The sequence below is a fragment of the Mytilus californianus genome, unplaced genomic scaffold (assembly GCF_021869535.1).
Source record: "Mytilus californianus isolate M0D057914Y unplaced genomic scaffold, xbMytCali1.0.p SCAF_2, whole genome shotgun sequence".
Lineage (NCBI taxonomy): Eukaryota > Metazoa > Mollusca > Bivalvia > Mytilida > Mytilidae > Mytilus > Mytilus californianus.
In genome coordinates, this window is record NW_026262668.1 from 92,682,231 (window position 1) to 92,694,509 (window position 12,279).

Consider the following 12,279-nt stretch of genomic DNA (forward strand, 5'->3'; position numbering starts at 1 on the left):
CCAAAAAATTAAGAATAGAGAAAAATAGGCCAAACAAGAGTAATGGGTCGATAAAATATAAAGAATAGAGAGTAATGGGCAAAATAAATAAAGAATAGAGAAAAATGGCCTCAAACATTAAAATATACAATAATGATAAACTGTCGTCTTAATTTTTATCAGTTGTGTGCTGAAGTTAATATCTATAAATGAAAATACACTTCGACTTATTTGTTCTATAAAAATGGAACAGCAAGGCTAAGAACAATCAGAGGAGCTCCTTCATAAAGATAATCACCGAGGGTGCACCTGGGTAAGAAATTTGCCCCAGTTTCTTCAACGGAGGGATACGATTCTCGCGCCTTTTTTGCTGGGGATGTACGGATACAGAAACTGTCAACGTTTTTTTTTTGGGATTAAGAGAGATAAATCTGATGTCTCAAGTAATGTCGAGGAAAATAAATTATTTTATTTACGAAACTATGGCATGTATGGAGTGCACCCTTAGACTTTGGTATGCAGATCTATTAGCATTGGCTCATCCCATTTCCTAGGATATTTAATTGGCCTCGCAACCTCAGTCATGGTCTATTGACATGAACCACTAATGTTAAGTCAATGATATTTTGTATGCAGTTGTATTTGCATTTGCAAGTCTCATTTCCATAAAGATAAGTCAATGGTATTGGTTAGCAGCTTTATAAGCATTGACATTTCACATTTCCTTTGAGGTTATTTGATCCTGTACATTCAGTTATGGCTCATTGTCTATGTTTTGCATAGTTTACAAGTTTAAATATTGCCATTTTAATTTCAATATTTGCATTGGTTGGGCGCTCGCAAACATTTTTAATCTCGCTATGCACATTCTTTATGTGACTGTCCCAAGACAGAATCCTGGAAATCAGTGGTTGTCTTTTGTTGCTGTCTGCCTATTTATTTTCGTTTATTGTTGTATCATCAATCGGGCCGTTTGTTTTGCTTGTTTTGATTGTTTCACATTTTGTCATTCCTGGTCCTTTTATGGCTTACTACACGGTATGGATTTTGCTCATTGCTGAAAGTCATACGGTAATCTACAGCATATACTTTATTCCAAATTAATGGGCACACAACGGGCAACATGAGATTATTACTAAAAACAATTAAACAAGTACAGAAGAACAATACTGAGGGAAAGAATTACTTGATTGATAGAAAATAAATAAACTCATAATAGATACCAGGATTAAAATTGCGTACGCCATACGTGTTTGAATAAGAAAATTAAAAATTAACAAAAAAAACAACTTCATACATGTATGTTATTTATAATGAATATTGTGTCAAGTTGTAACAAAGCATGTGTCTCATTCTACTTTCGATTTAACATAATTTAGAATACACAAATTTTCTGTAATCTAAATTCTAGGTCACGTCTTTCATCCCAGTCCAACAACTCTGCAGTTACTACCTATAATATGTATTCTTAATTTGCTCTTGTTTCGAATATGCATGAAATATTTTCCACTGGGCGAAATGCAGTAAACAACCAACCATTTTAAAAGCGTACTTAATTCAGTCGTTATATTCCGCTGCTCTACGATGCTACATTAACCTTGTGAATGGGAGAGACGATCACGGGGGAGGGACCGAATTACTCGGGTTATAAAAAGGTCACAAATAGCTTTTTAACAAAGCGCCATAGAATTGAGTTTCATGACGTATCACAGCTGTGAGGGAAAGACACATATTTGTTGCTAGAAATAGATTTGACTCTTACACATGCATTACCTTTTCTGATTATCATCTTTCGGGAAAATAATGTTTATTTTGAAGCAGTTACACATACAAGTATAAACTTATGGACAGACTTTTCGGAATAACATCTTTACTCGATTTCTAACTTTTGTACTAAGTAGTGCAAGCGAGTATAGACTGATAAACACAAAATTAAGTAATGAACATTGTTGACAAACGCATATGTCTTGAAAATTATATTACATTATTTTGTAAAGATGCCGATATTCTCCTTTGTGGCGATTTTAATGCCAGAACTGGAATGCATCCTGATCTTTATTATGCAAGATGAAGTAGATGTTCTTCCTTTATACAATTCATATCCTTTGGATAAAAATATTATGTTGCGTAAAAACCAAGATAAAAAACATGATTTTAGAGGGAAAGATTTATGTGATTTTTGTATTTCTCATCAACTCAGAATTTAAAATGGGCGTACACTTGGTGGTTTAAATGGTAATTTTACCTGCTATACTCCCCATGGAGCAAGTGTTGTAGACTACTCTATTGTGTCGGAGAGTGCCCTTGATTACATTTTGTACTTTAGAGTTGCAGAATTTGTACCTACATTATCTGATTGTCATTGTAAACTTGAATGGGAAATGTCAGCTCAGTTTAATGCTAATTTACGAGATGAGTGTATTGATCATGATTTGCATACTATGCCTTCATTTCACAACATCATTAAAAACATGTATGAAGTTGGCAAATCGTGAGTAAGAGTAAATGAAACTTTTCTAACAGCTTTTAAACACACCTGAGGGTAAAACAAGTCCAAACCTCTTCAAGATCTTTATTAATAATTTTACAAACTAATTAAAGTACTCTAAGGACCCAGTTTCGATAAATAATCAAGATTTACACTGTCTTATGTATACTGACGATATTGTTTTATTATCTACATCTCCCAACGGATTGCAAAAAAAAAAAAATGATATATTGCAAAATTACTGCAATGATTGGTGCTTAAGTGTGAATATAAATAAAACAAAGGTTCTTATATTTAACAAGGCAGGTAGATTGATTACCAAATATGATTTTATGTTAAATGGTGTAAAACTACAGTGTGTTAATATATATAAATATTTGGGTATACATTTTTGTGCATCTGGCTCCTTTACAGTAGCACAGGATGAATTGTATAAAAAGGCACTAAAAGCCTATTTTAAATTGTCTAAAGATTTTCTATCCTTACATCCTTCAGTCAAAACAAGCATGCATGTATTCGATCATACCATAAAACCCATCCTTTTATATAGTGAGATATGGAGCGCCTTTAACCCAATGTCTGCTAAATTTAGAAATGGGATTGTTTCATTTGACCATATTTACTCTAAATTATCTGCTGAAAAACTTCATACTAAATTCTGTAAATTTATTCTTGGAGCTCCAAAAAAAAGTACTAACTTTGCTGTGTTCAACGGAGCTGGGCAGACTGCCAATATATTTTAACATGATTAAAGCAATGATTAAATACTATTACAGATTAGAAAAATCTGGCACTCACTTCCTATTGTTAAACAATGCCTTTTTGGAATCTAAGAAATTGTATGAGTCAAAGAAACCGTCGTGGTATATGTCGTCTGAGAAACTTTTTTCACTGATCAATAATTGTCTAACATCCTCTGACAGGGGTAAACCAATTGACAACAGAAAATTTAAAATTGCCATGTTGAAAGATTGGGAAAAAAATCTCAATAATCACTCAGAAGGGAAACTTTGCACATATTTGACTTTTAAATCCAATTTTGGTTGCGAAAAATATCTTGATATTGTTAAAAAATTTGAAGAAAGACAGAGTCTAACAAGATTTCGCATATCTGCTCACCATTTACTTATAGAGAGAGGCAGATATAATAATACTCCACGACACAATAGAGTATGTCAAGATGTTGTAGTAATGGGGTCGAAGATGAAACACATTTTCTTTTTAACTGTGATATCTGACCAACGAAAAGATATGATAACAATGACAAATAATTGCTGTCAGAATTTTAATAATCTAGACTCTTACTTATATGGTTAATGAATAATGAAGATTAGAAATTGTTATCAGAATTGTGCATATTCATTAAGAAATATGAAAATTTTTGATGGGATTAATCTCCCTCTTCTTCTTATCATTTGAACTTTATAATTTTCCCTTAGTGAGTTCTAGAGCACCATCCCTTGAGGACTCTTTCACAGTAGCAATGTCAACCCGATGCTGCTGCGCATTAGTCATGAGGAGAGCCACTATCGGGGAAAATCTCATAATATCTGTAGCTGGTTCTGAATGACCTCCCCCTTGACGACCTCTGCATTGTAGTGATGTAAAAATCCTCACTGCTGTGTACTGGTCATGAGGAGAACTACAAAATGAGAAACTGTATTTCTAGTTCTATTATTCTCTGTTAAATTTATATCTATTTTTTTATATTTATAATATATATCTATAATTACTCTAAATATCAGCACAACAAAGATAAATCTGCAAATTTGCGGAAGCAAATTTTTGTTCTTCCCTCGTCGGGATTCGAACTCATGCTATTGGGATATCGTGACAGCACCGCCTGCACTGTGTTCAGCGCTCTAGACCACTCGGCCACCTAGACTAAACTAAAAATTCAGCTTTCAGTGGTGGCCGTGTTACCTTTCCTCGTCAGTAGAATCAAGAGTTGTAACACAGTACATATATATATATATATATATATTAAAAAGTTTTAAATTTTGTCCACGCTGTGCATAAAATAGAAAAAAATTAGTCAGCCTTATTTTTTTTCCTATATATATATATATATATAAAATGACTGAATAATAGCCAACGATAAATCTTACGGGGCGATGGATCACTGTGTATCATCGCCACCGGAAATTGGGTACTAACGAAGCGGAGAGAAATGGAAAAAAAAGTAAACAAGGTAAGAATTCATTCAATTTAAAGCATTTCTACTGATTTGACGAGGGTACCGCTTAAGAAATGATTTTCTGATATATAATTCTTTAAATTATTAGGCCGATAAGTACAAAATTAAGACAAGATTTTGTGTTATACTCAAGAACTTGCCACTTAGTACCTGAAAATTTCGAGGTCGATCGTCCTCTGTCGCCCCATTGTCAAGATATTCAACTGTTTTTCATTATTTTTCCAGACACTTTTTTAGATTATTATAGTGTGGCATCATATTTACTGAAATTTGTTGTCAAAATGAACGTTTTTAAAGAATATAGACCATAAAAAATAAAGTCTAGAGTACGGCAACTTGCTCATGTTGACAAATTTACTGTATGGCAACTTGCTAATTACAAAATATTTATTTGCCGTCTTTTTAAAGAAAATAAAGTATTAGGTTCAAATATCTAATTATGCATTTGATAAAAATACAATTCGCTTGACACCATTTAAGATGTATACACAATATAAGGCTTGAACACAGTCCTATTACATCTTTTACATACCTGATTTATACAATATGAATACGGCATATACAAAAGCTGGCAAATGTTGTAACTTTCGGAAAGGCATGTCTCTGTTTTACTGACCTGTTGTTCTGCACTGACGTAGCGTTAAATGTTACCCATGTCCGTTCGACCCGTCTCTCCCGTCTTGGTAGAGTGGTCTAAATACAGCACAAACAACATTTTCCAAAAGACCAAAAAAGTGAAAAAGAATATTTTTAAAAAATGCATGTGACTAGCAGGTCGAACAACGGATGTTTTAAACCATGCTGACTGCCTTGGCGATTGCCAAATAAACGGATCACCAGATGTAACAAAATGGATCTTAATTATTAATTTAATACCAAACAGAAAACAATAAACTTGCGGAAAAGATGGTATACCGCAAACATGAGGTGAAAAAATTGGTACACCATATCCGGATTTCGACAATTAATGTCTCTTCAGTGATATTAGGAATCGAAACGGCATTTGGAAGGCCATATAATTTACCTCAATTTAGGATACACTATAATCGACCTCATTACACTAAATGCTTATGTCTATTGTACTCCGAGGCATATGGAGACTGAAAATCAAAAGCTTTCTTAATCTAGAATAAAATCGAAACTAAAGGAAAGTATCAGTTGATTATCTTTGTTTGACGTAAGTTATTATATCGATGTCAACTTGAGGAAACCAAAGCGCTAAATGTTTCGACCAGTTATCATTAAAAGATATAACAGAAAACCCTTAATGTAATTATATGCGACTGTCATACAAGGGAGAGGTTTAGCTAGCTATAAAACCTGGTTTAATCCAACATTTTCTACAAAAGAAATGCCTGTACCAAGTCAGAAATATGACAGTTGTTTTCCATTCGTTTGATGTGTTTGAGCTTTTGATTTTGCCATTTGATCAAGAACTTTCCGTGTTGAATTTTCCTTTGAGTTCGGTTATTTTACTTTTTACTATTGTAACATAAAAATCTCATTATTCAATTTTGATATAAAAGGAAAAAAATAGGAGATTTAATATGATTGCTTTTTAAGACAACTATACACAGAAATCAAAGGACGTTGATATGAGCAAATGAAGGTCACCGCACGGCCTTCAACAATGAGCCAAACCCATACAGTATAGTTAGTTATAACAGGCCCCTGCATGACAAAATGTGAAACAATTGAAACAAGAAAAACGATCAAAGTCTATCAAAGCACATGTAAATATAAGTGTTAATAAATAGAACACTGCTTGGACGCTTTTTGTAACACTTTTTGAACGTGTAATGGTGTTCCAAATGTTTACACTAGTCTTCATCAATTGAATGTGTGATGTTCAGTTTTTAATGCCTTTGTGTTTCATTTTTGAACACTTGATGTTAGTGTTCTTAACACTTAGTGTTCAACGAGTGTTTGTCCGAATGTTCAAAATCTTGACACGTCGACGCGTTCAACAGCCCTGTAACACTTTTTGAACACATAGAACATGTTTAAAACCAAAGTGTTAAGATTCAGAACACCAGACGTTCACTTTCAGAACAGTTGGTTGACTAAAGTGTTCAAAGTGATGGTGTTAAAAGTGGAACATGTTCTATTTTCAAGCGTACATAATTTTCCATAAGTACTCCACTTAAACTGTTATAAAAACTATATTCAATTCAGGCAAAAAATATCAATAAATACATATTTTAACGAGTAATTATTTATGTAATCAAATGAGTATATATGAAAGAAAAGTACATCAGATACCTTATGATATCACAAGTAACAGTCAGTGAAATCACATACATAATTTTTTTTTAAAACTGACTTAAATATATCACAAATAATGATTTTTCCCTACATGACTAGGTAGTAACTACATCCTCTGTATCCTAACCAAAAAAGCATGTCAATATGATAAGTAGACAGTTTATAATAAAGTTATTTGTCACAACGAAAGTTTAAAAATTTGCAAATTCCAACAATTCTTGTACGATTACTACTTCCATGACAATGATGTCATCACATACAATGTACGATCCACTTTTCAGTTCATCTTCACTTAAAGATATCATCTGGGTGGCATTTTATGTGTTGTTATCAACTTCCAATGTCAAAATCCTCCACAACCAGGAATGTCTATGAGCCTATATATCCTGCAAAATAAAATTTAAAATTTAATAGAAGAGAGTTTTTCATAAAGCATCAAATTCAGCAATGCTTGTTATGCTTTAATGTTGATATATAATAGAGTACAAATTTTACGGCAATGAAATGCACGTTTTGACATTAAACATAACAAAAGCCTATTTCTTGACCTAAGGTGAACAGATAGAAATGATACACCCAAATAAGCTATTGATATACATATATTGTCATACCTTTTTTGAAATCTTTCTATTTTTCCACCACTTTGTAGCATGCAGAAATGACCTTCTTGGGATTATCGGGTGCCGTTTCCTAATTCAGACATTTTAATCTAACGATTCCTGTTAATAAAAAAAAACGAATGCATGTTTTAAGTCTGTTATATGTTGATGTCGAAAATAATCTTTTATTCTGTATAACAGACAGACCGGTTATTCATCAGTTTAGTAAATCATCAGAGCAAAGCTGATAGTTATTTACGTTTATATCTAAAGCCACTCCTTTAATTCGTCCTTTTATGTTGAATAGTGAAATTTTGGATATAACAGTTATGAATATTTGGCATATATATAACAATTATATATATATATACATATTACGCTGTAATCGTACAAAAACCCGTTCCCCCACCTAATATTTTTATGTTTTTATATCTGGCATGAGAAAATAACAAGGAAGCCATCGAACTATATATGGAGATTATTTTAAGTTACTCACTTCTTTTGTTTTCCTGTGGGATAGAAGTCCCTTCTCAAGTTCTCTTCTTTATGTGTATCCATTCTTTGTTAAAACGCCTAAATCGCCGGCTGATTTTTTAACAAGAAGCGTTCAAAAATTCGAGCAATTTGAAAACTGATTGAACATGTAATGTTAAAAAAATGAACGGATCCCCCCATGAAATAAGATAAACATCGACATATTTTTATTGCGATATTATCGTAACAGGCCTCATTGATATGCATAATTATGTCACTTATAAGTAAAACTTGTAATACATTCATATACTATACATATGTGCCAGCTTGGAAGTTTTATATTTCACAATTACTAAAATATTAACCAAAAATTCAGATCAACATCCTGCGTATACATTCATATTTTTTAAAGAATTTCTTTTTGTTGAATTTGCCAATTGGAAGGATAGAAAATCGGACAAACGACTATCTTCATTTTTAGAACAGAACTTGAACACCGGTGTTCACTGCGTCTGAACACACGTGTTAATATTTTGAACACAAACGTTAATATTATGAACACGTCTCTAAGCATGAACATATGACGTTAAAATATTGAACATTCGGTGTACAAGTTTAGAACGCGTCTCGGAGAACCTGTGAGATCATCCCCGGTTTTTTGGTGGGGTTTGTGTTGCTCAGTCTTTAGGTTTCTATGTTCTGTTTTGTAGAATGTTGTTTGTCTTTTAGTAGTCTTTTGTTTTTTGCCATTGCGTTGTCAGTTTGTTTTCGTCTTATGAGTTTAACTATCCCTTTGGTATCTTCAGTCTCTCTTTTAATCTAACAATGAGCCTTACCGTAATATTTTGGTACAAAAATACTACAAGATGAAATGAACAAAGATGCTGATTGCGGATAAATTTCTTTTTGAATAATGGTGTGGTTGATATTAATTTCACTTAAATGTATGTGTTAAATGGTTCTTTTAAGTGAAACATACATTAATAATAATTTTGACAAGATTGAAGAATATTACTATATTTTCAAAATCACTTACACATGGAGAGAAAAAGAAACAAGAAAAAACACCCATACAAAAACAATAGTCAAAATGCGAAGTGGAAACACCATTAACCTTAAAAGAGTTATATACTGTCTGTATATATTGATATTGCACTTGCTGTTTTGAAGATTTGTCGGGATAACTGGCCCAAATTGAATTTATTTTTAAAGTCATAGTAAAGAATTTAGTTAAACGTGATTTATCACAAGTCCTAGTGAAGAACTAAGTCATGCATATATCAACAAACGGGTCCAGTTTGCAGCTTGTTTGTTTACATAGGCAAATTGTAACCAGAGGTTCAAAAGATATGTATAATATTTTAAATAGTCAAAAGTCAAACATTAAACAGAAATGTGAACAAAAATGGTCCTTAATTCTTATTACAAACTACAATTGGAAAAATATCCATGTATTGCCGTTTTATATTACCAAAAATTCAAAACTGCAGCGGTTTCAATACAGAATAATACATCGAATTTTAGGCACGAATGAACTTCTCTTCAAAATAAAAATGAAAGATACAAATAAATGTAGTTTTGGGTGTGGAGGGGTCGAAACAATAGAACATATATTCTGGACTTGTCCGTATATATCAAAATTATGAAAAGACCTTAACTCCTGGATATTTGAAAAGATAGAAATAGAACTAACTTTAAATATAGATTTGGTTTTATTTGGTATTCTAACGAAAACCGATAAAAATGACATAGGAAACTTAATAATTCTGTTAACAAAATTCTATATTTATAGAAGCAAATTATCATTGGAAAAAACCAGTAGAGCGAAGACCGGCTTGAAGCCCTGGACTCCCTTATTGTCATAACAACAAAGATAAACAACAGACACCATATGAAGTATAAATTCAAAAATATGTACTAACAACTAAGCCGCCTTTGTCTTGCAATCATATTCTGCAATGTATCAAACTATTTTAGCTGTGTAATAAGTTGTATATCTTTTGCCTATACATTATATTATGCATAAAATGTGTATAACTTACTATTATGTTAATGTGCAAATAAAAAGAAATTCATTATAAAAAAAATGTAACCAATCTTTCTAGCACAGTTGACCCTTGCAAAGGATTTAATTTCACTTTCATATCATGCTGATAAATAAATCTTTTTTTTACTAGGAAAAAGATTTCTTATTATTGAAAAATTTTTGTCCTGTCAGCTGAACTATTTTATCAATCATTGGAAGACATACTAGAAACAATAACGTAGTAAAACACGAGTTTAATTTCTACTACTTAATCAATACACAACAATGTGATGTGACTAGACAAACCACATACAACGGAAGCAACCCCAACTTATTATATAAGTCGCTTTCAATACGATATTGAACATGGTATATACGGGTAAAGGAAAGTGCTTTTAGTAGTATTGAACCGTCAAACACATATAGAAAATGGTAGTTGTGAATACAATATTATCTGTTCTCGGACAATTTCAATGTTGAAAGTATATCAACATTTTGTAAAAGAATCAAATCACACCTTGATGATATACAAGGTGAACAGTTTTTAATTAAAATACATTGAATGTTCGGTGTTGCTAAATATCTCTAAAAGGAGGTTGACATTCATTGCAGACTTTTAAAGAAGAGAAAGGATTTGTTCTACTATTTCAAAAATATTTTGATTGAAAATAGTTTTGGATGTTAAAAATGGAAGATAATAAAATTCCTCAAAAGGTGGACACTCATATAGTTTTGCCGATGGAGAAAGAAGAAGAAAATGAATCTTGTAGAGAAAAGTGTCATAAAAATATGAAAGAAAATATTATTTTACTTTTGTTGTTGGGATCCGTTGTTTTTGGGTGTGGTATTGGTTTTATCATACGAGCCTCTACAAAAATGACAAAGAGAGAAATAATGTACCTCCAATTTCCAGGAGAAATTTTAATGCGGATGCTGAAAATGTTGATTTTGCCTTTGGTTATCTCAAGTTTGATAGCCGGCATTGCAGGACTTGATGCAAAAGCTTGTGGAAAAATTGGACTTCGTACCATGTTATATTTTGGAGCAACAACTTTTATGGCCGTAATTTTGGGGATTATCATGGCTGTCTCAATTCAACCGGGTAGAGGAGCAAAACGTACAGACCTAGCAAGATACGGAAGCACAAAAAAATTACACGCGGCAGATACATTTCTTGATCTTATTCGGTAAGTATTACATTTTTTTTTTAGATATTTGTTACTTGTGTTAGATTTTTTTTTAATTCCACGTTTTGAATATCAAAGATACCAGATTTATAATTAAGTACGTCATGTCGTCTAAATACGACTCGTCCATGGCGCTCCTATATAACCAATTGTAAGGTCAATCAATAACAAAGTGGAAATTAGAAATTCATTGTTCATACATTAAGAAATAAACTAGGGTTCCATCTCCCTCATGCAAAGTTGACTGAAGATGAATTTGGCTATTCTGCTTAGGTCTTTTTTGTTCATATAGCTCCACTCGTTGTATAACGTATTTACGCATCCCTGTTTTTAAATTGTTTTGGTTGAAGCGTTCCTGGTGAAGGTAAATTCAGAAAAAATATTTCGGGCGCACGAAATTTAAATAGTGTTAATATCACTGAAGTGCTTTGAAAACCAAAAAATAAAAAAAGTTGTCAAAAATCATCTTATGATATCTATGGCTGCGGATAGAAAAACCTTAGTCTTTCGAATACTTGAAACATTCAATTAACTGTAAAATATACGTAGGTGGTACGAGTTGATGCTTTTTTTTTGCCCTATAAATTGACCTTAAATAAATGAATAAGTTTATTTTTGAGTATATAATATCCCATAAATATTCAAGAGTTTGGCTGAGGATGAAATGTATATGTCACCGATCTTTAAAAAAGTTATGGGCAATTTTCATGTTTTTTTGTCTCAATAGTTTTCAAGCAAATCGTTCTCTTTCTTCAAAACACCGAATCTGACGCCATAGTACAAGTATCCCGCAATTTTCGCAAATATCGCAAATTGGACGTTAGAAACCCACATTCAAATTTTCAATAATAACAGCAATAAATATCTGCTTTATTACCATGTAAGAAAAGAGATCACATATATATATCAGTAATTGTCATTGTGTTGCCGTACAAAATTAGACTTCAAAAACACCGTCCATTGAACTCTACACTTGTTAGAAATCACCTTCTTCTCCACTTTAAAAAAGAAAGTTTATTTTTGCCCCCCCGCCCTCCCTTTGACAAAATTATTGAAAATAAAAA